Source organism: Rhagoletis zephyria, unplaced genomic scaffold, assembly GCF_001687245.7.
Source record: "Rhagoletis zephyria isolate East Lansing unplaced genomic scaffold, Rhagoletis_zephyria_1.1 Rzeph_scaffold_00188, whole genome shotgun sequence".
NCBI classification, from domain to species: domain Eukaryota; kingdom Metazoa; phylum Arthropoda; class Insecta; order Diptera; family Tephritidae; genus Rhagoletis; species Rhagoletis zephyria.
Genome location: NW_016157272.1, coordinates 211,620 through 225,981, shown reverse-complemented (window position 1 = coordinate 225,981; position 14,362 = coordinate 211,620). Strand labels below are relative to the sequence as shown.

The 14,362-nt window shown below is 33.9% G+C and overlaps 1 protein-coding gene across 4 annotated transcripts in view; it reads left to right on the top strand.

Annotated features, from left to right (window-relative positions):
* The first annotated feature begins 8,235 nt into the window (after positions 1 to 8,235).
* Positions 8,236 to 14,362, top strand: part of LOC108357992 (uncharacterized) — a 171,219-nt gene continuing 165,092 nt past the window's right edge. The window contains exons 1-3 of one of the 4 annotated variants that reach the window (XM_017609100.1): positions 8,236 to 8,505; positions 13,605 to 13,640; positions 13,770 to 13,984. The gene's annotated coding sequence lies outside the window, so the exon portion shown is untranslated. Of the gene's footprint in view, positions 8,506 to 8,724; positions 8,860 to 13,604; positions 13,985 to 14,362 lie in introns of those variants that run through there. The other 3 variants (XM_017609097.1, XM_017609098.1, XM_017609099.1) reach the window with 3 other exon arrangements.

The window sequence follows — 14,362 nt, the reverse complement described above, 5'->3', positions numbered from 1 at the left end:
ACAAAATGTCGACGGTTTTAGCCGGAATTCATATTATTGTTTATGTTTGTGGTGGATACGAGTGAGTGTATTCCATTCCATTCAACTTCATTGCATTGCCTCACACGCACATTTCGTCGCGTCTACTCTCCTTTTCCATACATACACTCACATTATGCCTCGTCCAATTGTTCTTACTGCCACCACCGCACTATGGTCTAAAAGCCTAGTTTTCTAGCACATTTTTTACATGTGTTAGCATCACTTTATGAGTTGAGTTTAGATAAGTTATGGTGAGTTAGGGTGAGTTGAGCTGAGGTGAAATGATTTGAGGTGTTTAGATAAGGAGAGTTGACGTGAAATAACATCAGCTGGGGTCAGTTTAGTTGAAGCGATTTAAGGTTACTTCAGTTGATATGCAATTAAATGAGTTGGGATGAGGTGAACTGAGAGTTAATGTGAGGTTGGTTGAGGTGAGATGGGGGAAGTTGAGGTTATTTGAAGTAAGCTGTAGTGAATTGAGGTGAGTGCTTTGAACAACATAGCCAAACATAACACAACGTAGTATAACATAACATAATACAGTATGACATAAAATGACATAACATAGCATAATACAATTAAACATACCATAACATAATACTTCTCATTCTGCAATTCATATGCCCATCAATAAAAAATCTCCGGTTTTTTTAATCATCTTCTTGTTTAGCCCTAAGTCATTGTATGCAAAAAATTTGTGAAATTTCCCATAGTGCATCGCCATCTACGCCGCCTCCAGTGCTGACTCTTAACATCATTATCTACATATGTATTATCATTTATTTTTATTATAGCCTAATATGCGTGTCATTGTCGTTTTTCCAGTTATTTGTTGCCATTTATTGTGGCTTGCATATTTCATTTTTCGCGTATATGTATTATTATTGTTGTTTTTGCTGACATTATCATTATGCAAGGCTTATGTATGTTGACCGCTCAACAAATAAATATGTAGGAGTATATATCGTCGCGCGTATGCCAGAAACATGAAAGTGTAAAAATTAAAATTTTGGGAAATCAAGTTTGGAAGATTTTTTTTTACGAGACTTAACTCTACATTTATCCAATTGAAATTGTAAAATATGTGGTTGCCGTGCACGCATGGTATTCCGGGTTTTGGTTTAACATAGAACATCCAATTGTTAATCCAGACTAGCCATAAATTCAAAACTAATAAATTTTCACATTAATGCTTCTGGCATAAAGGTGACAATATAATGAACATTGATGAATATGAATGTATATGTGCACTATATAAATTTTAATGTATTTACATATGTNAACTTTGAAAGCAAAAAACAAATACGGCCACCTTTGGCACGCACAGCTGTCATCGCCCAGCAGGGCGATAGAAATAAATCTATCGCCATGAAACGCCGCCGAGCGAACTTCGCATTTCGCTTTGGCTGTGTTCAATTTCATATGCTTGCGGGTGTTCTAATTTTGAGCTGTGGTGAGTTCGCCGTTCGCCGGCATTGTATTTCAGCTATTAATCCGCTTCAAAACGCCGATAAGTACGCAATGAGTTCAACGTCAATTTTATGGATGAATAAATAAGTACGGAAGCATTAATTTAATAACTGAATTAGCATTTTAATGCACGCAGTAGTGGAGTTGGAAAAGCCGCATATTATTACATGGTAGACACCAAGTTCGATCTCCAACCAAAAAGGTGTTTTCTAATAGTGTTAGGCACTCAGCAGGTAATAACAGATCTTTTTATATATTACTGTATGATATGATACATGTTATGATAGTTTGTCTGCGTTTTGTCTAGGCATCCAAGAAGAAAATATGTTTTTTGTGGTGATATGATGTGAGGTAATGATCTCATTCAAATCGGTCCAAAAAAAATAAACGGATAACAAGGAATAGAATGAAAAAAAAAATTGTTATGTGATGGGATTTCATTTGTTACGAGGCGATGTAATTTGATTTTCTGTGTTGTGATGTAATGTGATGTGAGGTGATGTGATGGGTTATGATATGATTTGATGTGGGGTAGTGTACAGGCAATGATCTCCTTGAAACTGAGTCAGAAAAAAAGAAATTAATTAAGGGGTATGATGAGACGAAAAGTAATGTGTTATGGTGTGTTGTCATGTTGGCAGCGCACGCAAGCAAAATGGGGATTGCTGTCAGTGAAGTTTGCAGGAAATGCATGGGGACGGAAACAAGGTAGATCCTAGAACACTACCTATACTATTGACCTGCTGTATAAAAAACACGATTGAAATATCTTGGAGCTCCTGAGCTAAATAATCTCGAAGACGGTATAACACTTAGGCTTCCAGCGGTTCTTAAATTCTCAAAAAGCATTCGAATATACTTAACTACACCTCTATTGACCTATTGGTCTATGTGGGGTGGTTAGCCAGCCAGTATAATCTAACCTAACCTACTGTTGCGTGATGTAATGCTATACATATTGGTAAGTGATTTCGGCAAATGTCGGCGTATGGTCAAGGTATTCGAGAAGAAATTTTGTTTCGTTCATATATATGTATATGTATATATGTGCCAATCTCTGAAAAAATTCAAATCAAAACACCCCAGTTCAAAAGACTCAACCATTTTCACAATTAAGGTCAAGTGATGAGCGCATCCGATTAAATTTTTCCAACACATGTTTGCTCAGTTTATGTATAAAAAAAAGCTTTATCCACTTATTGACCTTACTCATCTTATAAACGAGTACATTGCAAAATTTTACAGCAGAGCACAGCACTTCAGATAATGTTCATGGCTGAAAGCGCAATTCTTTCGAGAAGCCAACAACATCAACACAAGAAAAATTGCATTGTTCTCAACGCAGCAATGAATTTATGCGTTCGAAAATATTTGGCTAAGATAAACGACAGTTTATGGCAGAAGCAGTCAAGCGTCACAAGGGCAAAAACAAAAAAGAAAATTAACAAGAAAATAGGAACATTTAAGCTGCATGCAAACACAGAGTGTTGTAAAAATATCTTTGTGTATGTATGTACATACATATACATATGTTTTGCTATACATCTGCGTAAGAAATTCGCAATTGTGTCAATCTCAAGCATCGCTACATTAAAGCAGCTATGAAGTGGCGGCGTTGATTTTCTTAATCATGTTTCTTCATTAAAATTCATAATATTTTACAATTTTGTGAAGTGCATCCTTAGGTATGTATGTGCATTAGGGTGATCCCTAAATGTAGGGAACAAATTTTTACATCAGATTTCCTAAGACTCAATCCCTACGTCGATGCCACTTTAGTCGATGATATCACATATAAATTTTAGTCCCGTTTGGAGATGTTTAACCCTTAATTAGGCGCATGGGGTCAAGGCCATTTCAAGTTGAAAAAAAAAAATTTCTGGAAGTGCTTGGACCGTGCTCGCGCTCTTTCTAGCTTCCTAACTCCCCGCGGGGTACGTAAATACTTAAGTCACTGCCAGAACATCGGCGGGTACGCATGTGTCACTACTCCTTTAAGTTCTGACCCCATGCGACCACTTACGTAACATTTTTTGGCGGAGGTAAGTTTTTTTTTGTATCTAAGTTTGAAGTCAAAGTTATGCTTTTCTTTCTAAAAGTTTACTATAATTAAGAGCTTTAATATTTATGACAATACACATGTGGTTTTATTTATTTAGTCACGGCTAGAACATCGTCGCGTACCACTAACGTAAAGTTTTTTGGGGGAGGTAAATTTTTTATTTTATTTACGTTTGAAGTCGAAAATATGTTTATGTTTTTTAAGTTAACGATAATAGAGTATTTTAATATTTTTCCATATTTTTATTTAAATCGGAACCAAAATTTACATGACAAAAAAATTATTTAAAATTTGTTTAGTCTCCATAGAGGAATCTGAAATTTACCCCCTGTGCGACACGACTTAACCGTCTCCATTCGGGACCAAAATTTACATGTGATATCTATGACAGTGGTGTTACCGATTGAAGGGGTGAGACTGAAAAAATCGCTCATTTGATTTTAAGGACCATCCTAATGTGCATATGTACATGAGACTGGTCCAAGTTTTGTATGGGAAAAAATGGCATCGTTTTTTGGACCACCTTAATGTATATATATCTACATATATGTATATCTTACGATTGAATTGTTTGCATGTGTTGTTGATAGCGAAAAATACTCGTACGTATGCGGAAGTACTCTTATCTAGATGGGAATCTATAATAAATTGCTACTTGAAATTGATATCCGATGACTCATGAATTGTATGAATGTATGTATGAATGCTTGAGTTGTTTATTTCTTGGATGCACTTTTTACTGACTCAGTGGCCATGTCCATGACTATTGTTCACGAGTATAAATCTAATGGGAGACATTTTTCCGTATAGTTTAACACTTGTTCTTCTTTATTGGCACTGTAACCACCTAAGCGATTTTGTCCGAGTCTAAAATAGCACCTCAGTCGTTTCTACTACTGCCCCAACTGACGCCAATTGGAAATACTAAGTGCTGTAAAATCCAACGCAGTGAAGGTCCTTCCTCTGTTATGAGCCATCGAGACCCGCGTTGAGTGCTGCTTTCAGAGCTGGAGCTCTGTGTAAATACTATGTATGAAATAGGGTTAAAAACACTCCTGCATACCATATAAGAGTAGTTTTCAGAAAGGTGAAACAATTATATTTAGTACGTGCGTCGGATGTTTAATGTTCGACTTCGTCCGAACTTAGACTTCTTAGTTCTTTAATTTTTAAATCAGTTCTTCTTCTAACGTGTAGGCAGGAGCATTAAATGCGCATTAATTATTGCATCTGGTAAGTTATATCAAACCATCTTATCATTAAACCACTCAATTACATCTAAACTAACAACAGCTTGCTAAAAATTTTAATATTTCTTTAAAAAAATATAATAAAAAAATTATTCTTAGGTACAAATGTGTTCGGGTGTGCATTCTGGTTGTAAATGTTGGGTTTCCGTTCTAGGGTTACTTATTTCATTACTGGCAAATACTAGATCTCTGAAAATCACGTTCCACTTCTTTGTAGAAAATATTATGTTATTTGAATTATAAAGGTATTTATTTTTCTTCAAATGAATGTTGACTTTTAAATTCAGGTCATTTTACCCTAAAACTAACTGCTACGCATACAAGGAGTTAGATGAAACTTTTATTAGTATTAGTTTCACAAAATGCAAAAAAAAATGAATCCAATATGGCGGCCAAATGTACTAAACAAAATATAATTTTTTTTTAATACCTGATGTAAGAGAGCTTTTAACCCTCATACAATCTTCGGGTGTTATAAAAAATAAGTAAAATAATAATTTGTCACTTGAGTGCACATCTTTAGTTTTATTTTTCTAGTTACGTGAGCGATCTTCAGGTGAAATTTCACCCACTTTCATAAAGATCAGATAATATTCGCAATATATTTTTGTAAATTTTTGTGTATATTTTTGAAGTACTGCATATTTCTTCTTCTTCAGATTCGGAAGGACAACTTCCACCAGAATAAATTTCTTTTTTAATGGTTACGGTACTCAAAAAATTTTTCAATAGTAGATTCTTAATCAAAATGTATTTAACGAAGTGTGATTGAATTGGACAGTGCTCTCATAACTATTTTTTATATTTGTCCGCCGTATAAGATCGTCCATTTCATATTTTCCAAAACTAACTTCAGATTCCTAATCAGCAACCCCAAAACCTCGGTTTTTGAATTTTCTAATTCTCTTGTATGAAGTTTCAAAAAAATCGATCAATGGATTTATATTTTCGCCACTTTTGTCATTTTTTTTTGGGCTGTCAGTAGAGAGTAATGCGGCGAGCACAGAAATGGGCTGTAAATAATTAGCTTTGGAAAGCTCCTGAGGGTTCTTTAAAAAATGTGATAGAAAATATTTAAAAGTTAGCTTTGCCGGTACGACACTATTTCTCGCCGTATGAGTTTCAATCAGACAATGTTCCATCGACACATCCACCAGAATTGTGAGTTGCGCTTTGTGAGCTTAAAGATATTCCTTGACCGCATTTGGTCTAAACAGCTGGTGGTTGGGCATGTCTTGGTCTTCGACCTTGGAGGGCGATCTGTCAACCAAGAGCAGGTATTCAAAGGAATTTCCATTCTCTTCATTCTTGTTCAGACCACTCTAGCCCTGAAGAGATCCCTAGGGCCTGTTTTCCGTTGGAGTATCATAGAAGATCTCTACACGATGGAGTAGATAATCTAATAATAATAATAGCCGATAATGATGCCTGAAAAAGGTACATTTTCCTTAGAGACCAAACGTAGGTTGATAGAGAGCTTCCATAATTTTCATTATATAGATTTTCAATACAATTTTAGTTTGAGTCTTTTCAGGTATTTGTATTCTTTACTCTGTACGTAAAAGCTACTTTAAAAAGCTTCTTTCAAATTGATCTTCCAATATTACGAAAACATCGCACGATTCCACTCATCAAGCTTAAATCATTCCACTCAAATGCATAAAGAGAGCAATTCGAATACAGTGAAGAGTGGGCATAGCTTTGCGCTTGATCAGATGAACATACTTATGTAAGTATATGTGGGAAAATGCTCTACGGCCGCTACCACTGCTACTGCTGGGTGTTTCCAACCAAACGTGGTTGTTTTTTTCTTTTATTTTTTTCTAATTAGGTTGTTTGGTAGTTTTTTCTCTGGTTTGGTTATTATTATTATTTTTTTTTTTTTTAATTAGAAATTAGCAAATTTTTTTCTTTGCGAACAGTTTTATTGCATACTGAATGCCAAAAATGAATAAATGAAATTTTCAAATTCCCATTTTTTATGTAACATATTTTATATGCACATCTCAAAAGTGAATATGTGATTGAACGTAGAAGTATTTCAATAATTTTTGTTTTCCAAAATAGCAGCTATACTTATAGTTACAAAAATGTAAATTAATGTTGTTTTCCATAAAATTTTTCATCTAAAAAAACTCGGTCTCAAGCTCAAAAAATTGTTGTATTCCCTTGACTGAATATGTACCTTTACAAAGCAAAAGCTTTATAAGTGTGGACATAAGAGATTGACAGAGCACGTCTGATAAGAGATGAGAAGTCAATTGAGTAAGAGAGTGGCGAAACCCCAATTAGAGAATTAAAGCCCAATTTATGCAGTGTTGCCATACATGAGCTTTTCCTACCAAAACTGTTAGGTTTTTTTCCGTTTTGGTAGGAGATTGGATTTTGGAGCCTTTACGACAATGAGTAATAGTTATTTGCGAAAAATAGAAAATATGTATCTCTTAACATTTAGCTACCCTGTTTACACGAATATTTCACCGGTGCGTTCGTATAACGGCGACGGCAAACATGTATATATACCTGATTCGTAAGTCCGTGTATTATCCAAGATTCCAGAAAAGTCTGCCAATGGGCTCGTATCCAGCCATATTCCAGGGGCAGGCCTTTGCAATTGAAAGTTTGTGTTCGCGAATGTCTTCCTAGAAGGACAAATGGGGCCAGAATATATATATATTGTGTCTTAGACTCTTTTAAAACTGCTTCAAGGCTTGTGGACTCTTAGACCACCTGGAAGCCAACAACAGCGTAACGCTGAGGTGGGTTCCGGGACATGAAGGATTTGAAGCCAACGAAAGGTCTGACTGTCTCGCAAAGCGTGGAACCGAAATGCGTTTGCAGGGTCCCAAGCCATTCTGCGGTACATCTAACAAATAGACTGCAGAACTATTTAGGAGCTAAGAATAATATCACATTACTCATACACTTTGGATACATTGAACATTGAAAAAAAATATCTAAATCTCAAAAAAATGTTTGGTAGGTTTTGGAGGATTTTGGTGGGAAGTTTCGGGAGGAAAAAAATTTTACTATGGCAACACTGACAGCAACAACAAAAGTAACTACAGAACAGCAACAAGTGATCGCATTCTGATCGCATTTTTTGCCGGCTGCCCATCAAAGACGACAAGGTGGCAAAAAGCGACGACGTAACGGCGACTGCGGCAGCGACAACAGCGTCGACAGAGCACAAAAACAAACTTGACTGCAAAATTTGCCTTCGTCTGTCTGTCGTCGATTGTCGATTTTTCGGCCAGCTGCTTTAGCTGGGCAAACGTTGGCAAGCAGCTTATTGTTTTGTTCTATTTAGCCGGTTTTGCGATCGTCACGTTTGCCGGTCGGCCTCTGATCAAGCGGCGATATGCGGCAGCAAGCGACGACGTAAGTAAAGGCAGGCGGGCAATTGCCGGTGGCAGCAGCACCGGCGACAGCGACAGCAACAGCGGCAGCATAAGCCCCACAAAGCGCCAAGCGTTAACTTTTTCGTCTGCGTCTGCTAGCGATTCAGTCTTTCTTCAATTGCGAGCGCGTGAAAACGTCCGAATAGGAGTTAAGTTATTTTTTGTTAGTGAATAGCGGAACATATTTTTGTGTAATTTATGATTTTCGAACGCGAACTACATATTCGTTTAGTGAATATACATATGAGTGCATTATATGCATGAAAAATATTTAATATATTGACAAACGTTTTTATATAAGGTAATACAAATGACGTGAGAAATAAATAAAATATGTAAATAAGTTATTGGAAGTGCGAGTAACAAAGTGCAAAAATTTGTAAAGCAAATTTTTTACGAAAATTCTGAGCAAAAACAAACTAGCATTACCAAGTGTTACTAAGAAAACAATTTTTCATTTAAAAACGCAAAATTGCAATGAAATTACATAATAGACGAAAGTGCGCAACAGCAGTAAGATAAAATAAAATAAAATAAAATAAAATAAAAACTAAATGTGACAAGAATTTTTCTTTGCATACTGTGAATTTGAAAGCTTTAATGTATGTTAAATAGGTATCTATAGGTATGTAACTTGTTAAAAGTTTGGAAAAAAGTCAGTAAATTTTTACAAATAGAAACATATTAAAAAAACATGTGTTTTTCGCGGAGAAAAGTATCGAGTTGTTTCGTTTTGTATAAAGTTGTGGGTCGGTATAGAAACTAAATCGATAACAAAGCAAAAAATAATATATATGTACATAAGGTAAAAAATTTAAGAAATATTTAACTTCAACATAAATAAAAAAGTCTGCTCATGTAATAAAATTAAGGCAGGCCGATATCTGTACATTATAGATATTAAACAAACATTAATACGGTCTTTATTAGAGCAACAGAAGCCAAATCAATATTTTTTCGAATTTTCGAAGGTCTAACTTAAAATATAGGGAAAAATAATATTTAGTTAGTTGCCACCTGTTTCAAAATTGCAAATGCAATATGACTGTCAGAAAAAAGAGCTTTAAGAAGGCTTACAAATATACATATATATAAATATTTTTGGAGAAAGTTGCCACCTGTTTGAAAATTTTTATTTGATCTACTTGATAAGATGAATTAAATATTGCTATGTGGGTATAAAACTAAAGAGATTTTAGAAATTTTGCTGTCAAAAATATTTTTGCGGAGCGTTGCCACCTGTATGAAAAATTGTATACAATTAAATTGATGCAAAAAATTAAATAATACAATACGGGTACCAAACTAAAGAGGTTTCCGAAAGTATTTTTGAACAGGGTTGCCACCTATTTGAAAAATTGTAGTAATTTAAAGGGAACTAATACACTTTTGAAGAATATAAAGATAATTAATAGAGGTATGCACTGCGACCAACAGGTCTATTGTGCCCCACTTTTGAAGAAAGTGCACGATATATAAAATCGAGTTATAAGATTATGAATTAAACTTCCTGGATGAAATAATTTCTAAAACACATATATTAACTAACAACCTTATTCAATTTATTGTTAAGAATTTTATTTTATTTTTTGTTAAGAATTTTGTGATTTCAAAATAAAAAAATACGGGTATACTTTTTTACGGTATAGAACAATCCTAGGGGGTGAGAGCAAAAAAATTCCTACTTTATTTTTTCACATGAATTTTGGACCACCCTAGTGTGCATACATTTAAGAAGCAGTTGTTTTCGTCCCAACCATTTCCGTGTGCAACTTCGGTGTGCAATTTCCGTTCAATTTGCCAATTTACTCCCAACACACCAACCGTCGCTAAAGAAGTTTCACTTCGAAAATGTTGCCCTTCGCGGGTCCAAAATGTTTTTGATGTTACACTCAGCCCTGTCAACTTTTTGCATTCTTGTCCTTGTCTAACTCACGCACTTCATAATATTGTCGTTGTAAACAACCATCTGATTTTCGGGGCAACCATCTTCCCTGACAACACCTCACAGGGCAGAGAATGTGCCAGGCAAACCTTACAAGAGTGTGACATTTCAAGAAACGAACACAGAATTTTCCTTCTTTGCCTTTAATTTAGAATCGAACACGAAAAGTTAAAGGGCCACTCAAAATGCAACATTTTTTGGTAGAAACGAAATCACCATAAGAAAACTCGAAACGTTATAAACAGGGAATGGATTTTATGGCAGTTGCCTTTTTCGTTCTGCTAAGATGTAGAGCAGTTTCCATTTATCTTTCCTTGACTCCAAATATACACATTTAATGTTGCCTTTACCTGCTTTGAGTACACAGTTTTTTAGTTCCTTCAATTTTAGTCCGATAATGTGCAAGAAGTTTCAAGTGGCTAAAAGTTACCGTTGATTTTTAAGAATTTTTATACAAATAAATTGAGTTTATTCATTATATGGAAGCCAATGCGACAAAAAAAAATCTCAAAAATTAACGGTAATTCGTAGCTAATTGAAAATTGTACATTATCAGGCTAAAATTGAAGCGGCTAAAAACTGTGTACTCAAAAAATTTTAACACTTCCGAGAAAAAAGTTTGAAGTTTAGGTGAACATTTTTGCACTTTTTTGTCGTTTTCTACAAATTATTAAACTTGGGTTTATATGGGGTTTGTCTGAGAATGAACTATATTTTAATTGAAAATTCTTAAAAATAAATAAGTAAACATGAGTGGCATACAATATCACTTTGAAATGGCGTGCTATAGATATGACCGATACTGTAGGTGTGTGTCGTACTATATATAGATTCCTTTCAGAATTGCAGAATAAGAACTCAACTAAACACACTTGCATCAAAACTGATTTATTTAGTCAACCTGGGCCAATTTGACAGCTCTGTTTCTAATTCTATCCAAAGAGGTTCGTCCTATATTCGTTTATTCTGAAAAAGCTTTTTTTGCTACGTTCAGTTTTTGTTAATTTGTCAGCGTTGCTGTTTACATTAAAAAACTCTATTTAAGATTTTCCGGCGAACTGAAAACTTTATTTAAAAAAAAGCTAAAATTTTTTGCCTTGTCTATACATTTCTACCCAAAAACACTTTGAACAAAGAAGAATATTTTATTACTTCCTGGACAATTTTTCTGAAATTAGAAGCCGATGCCGTATCGTTGTAAACTGTACTTACTGGTCTTAAGCTGTGCATTCAGGTTATTACAATGACTGCGTGAAGCATAAAAAGTATTTTGATAAGCATTTTGTGCGAAAAATCTTGCTGAAAACCCCAAACATAACAGAAATCATTTGGATTAAAATAATAATAAATAAATAAAAAACACGTGGGTGAAACTCTATCTATAAGACCCTCAAAGTAATCTTTATTATCTAAGAACATTTCAGGGTTGTGAGAACATCAGATCTCTTAGAAAAGCTGAGGACTGACGAGCAGGATTTAGCGCTGTCTTTAATGCGACTTACCTATTGGTCCCACGCCAGAAAAAAAAAAAAGTTATGAAAACGAAAACCCACAGGAAACAGCCTTCTCTTTAGATTTGCTCTAGGTATTAGTTTAGTGTAGATCTCAAAGTGAAAAAGGGTTATATATTCAATCTAACCTATATATTCATAAAAAATATTAAAATTTGTATGTTTTTGGATGCTATTTTTTCCTCAATATTACAGCTCGCTTATAAGTTTAAGCTGCTCATGATTAGGTTAAACAAAGTATTTTCTATTCTAATTCTAAAGAGTATGGGGCATATCGCTATTAAAACTATTCCGAATGTACGTATTTGAGTTTATTTTGATAAAGCACCACAAGGCGGGCTTTTATGGCCCGCATGAAAAGTTTAAAAAATCTGTATTGTCGTCTTTTATAACTAAACGGAATCACGGTTCATTGATTAAAATAAAAATAGAAAACATAATTCTAATTTTTTCGGTAGCAGTGTTGATATTAGACAAACAGTAGCACACGCTAAATTAAATCATTAATTAAAAGAGACACAACAATAAAATATTTAAATAAAAAAAACATTCCACTCTCTTCACTTTTCCCACAGCAGCTGCAACGCATTGCCAATGTACAGTAGCAGCTAAAAGAGGCATTAGAGTGTTGGGAAACTAATAAAAAATCCATAAATAAATAAGAAAATATACAAATAAGAAACAAACCTCTAATGTATGCGTCGACGCACTGCTAAGTGCGTAAAAGCAGCAGCTATAAAACGAGCGCGAACACAAACATACACCAATACCAATGCTAACAAATAATTAAATAAAAAAAATAAAAAATAACATTGTAGCAACAAAAAAAAACCGCGCTAACAAGCTTCACGTTAAGTCACAAATGCCAGTAAGAGCTGAGTATGGCAGACAAAATTTGGAAATATACGAAGACGCGTTGTTTGTGTTATAACTTTTTCGTTTGTATTTGTATTTGTATTTTATTATTTTTTCTGTTGCAGCCACTAACACTTTTCTTCGTTTGTAGCATTATAAAAATGATAATTGGTATCTAAAAGATACGCCGCGTACGCGCCTCACTCGCTAGCCGTACACTAGTAGATACATATGTATGTATATATTAGACCTTGTGCATATTGTATGTGAGTTTGGTTGTGCGTCCAGTACAAACACCGGTCCGCTGCTGCGCGACACCAGTTCGCTATGCCGCCGTTGCGTGCTTACTTACGCATTATACTCGTACTATTCTATTGTAAGATAAGATAAGCAAATATCACGTTTAATACTAGGGTATTAAATATGTATGTACATATGTACATTAGAGTGCATCACAAATAAAAAGTGGCGGTTTTTCCACCGGGATTACAAAACTTATTATATTTTAAGACGTCCACCAAAATATTTCGGAAAAACGTTAAGATTTAAGCGAGCCGGACCGATTTGAAAATACCTTCAAAAATGCAGTTTTTTATGAATAAAAATAGTTTCTTAAAGAACTTTTTGAAAAAAGATTCCATCAAAATTTTCTAAAAATATTTTTATGCAAATTTTTCAAGCGTAAATTTTGTCATTTTAGCGAATTTTTTTCAAAAAACATCTTCAAGAAACTATTTTTATTCATAAAAAAACATTTTTGGAGGTATTTTCAAATCGATCCAGCTCACGTAAATCTTCAAATTTTTTCGAAATATTTTGGTGGACGTCTTAAAATATAATAGATTTTATAATTCCAATGAAAAAGCAGTGCCGATTTTTTTTTTGTATGCGGAGTGATGCAGTCTAATTTACATATCTATGTATGTATATAAAAACATAGTAAGCCGTGATAACGTTTCAGCTGTTGTAGCGTTTAGCAATGCTGGTTGCTATATTAACTTTAACGAACTCTACTTACTCACTTTTTGTTGTAAATATGTATGTAGTTTGGAAAAGTAATACTAGCTTTTGTTTTTGTTTTTTTTTTAGGTTCAACTGCGCTGAAATAATTGATTTGGGCCACGTGTGTGTGTTGTGGAAGTGTGAACTGATAAATAAACAAATATATGTACATATTTGTGTACATACATATATAGCAACCAATGTGTTCCGAGAGATAATAAAAAAATGAGTATTTATTTATTTGAATGCCAGTTATAGGTATCGAAGAATAAATAATTCCAATCGTTCACAGATAACTAGTAGACAAAACTGAAATGTTTCTAGTTAAAAATTAAAAATATTTGAAAAGTGATTTGTGAGATTTTGGAAAATTAAACGAATATAAAACGATAGGAACATACTTACATACATACTAGAAAACGGAGCGTAATTCATAGAGACGAGTACAACCTAAAAATTTATCTTTGGTAAGTAGTAAAACAAGTTTTTAAACTAATTAATTATTTTAAATATCCTTTTCTACTACTTTTTTTCTGCTCCTTTTTCTACTTTAAATTTCTAGTACTTTTTGCTATTACTGCTTGCTCTCACTTCGTTCTACTACGTGTTTTTACTTATTTTTTCTTCTACCTTTTTCAGCTTCTTTTTGCTACTATCTACTATTTTTCTTACCAATATTTAGTACTTTTCCTTTAAATTAAGTTCCTTGCTAAATATAATTCATATGTAAATTATCTCTCTTATTTTTTACTATGTGGGATCCGTGTACTGCATCTATTTAATAACTTATTGTTAGTAAAAAGCTAAAATAAGTATTGCATTCGAACAATTACATAGTTTTTAAG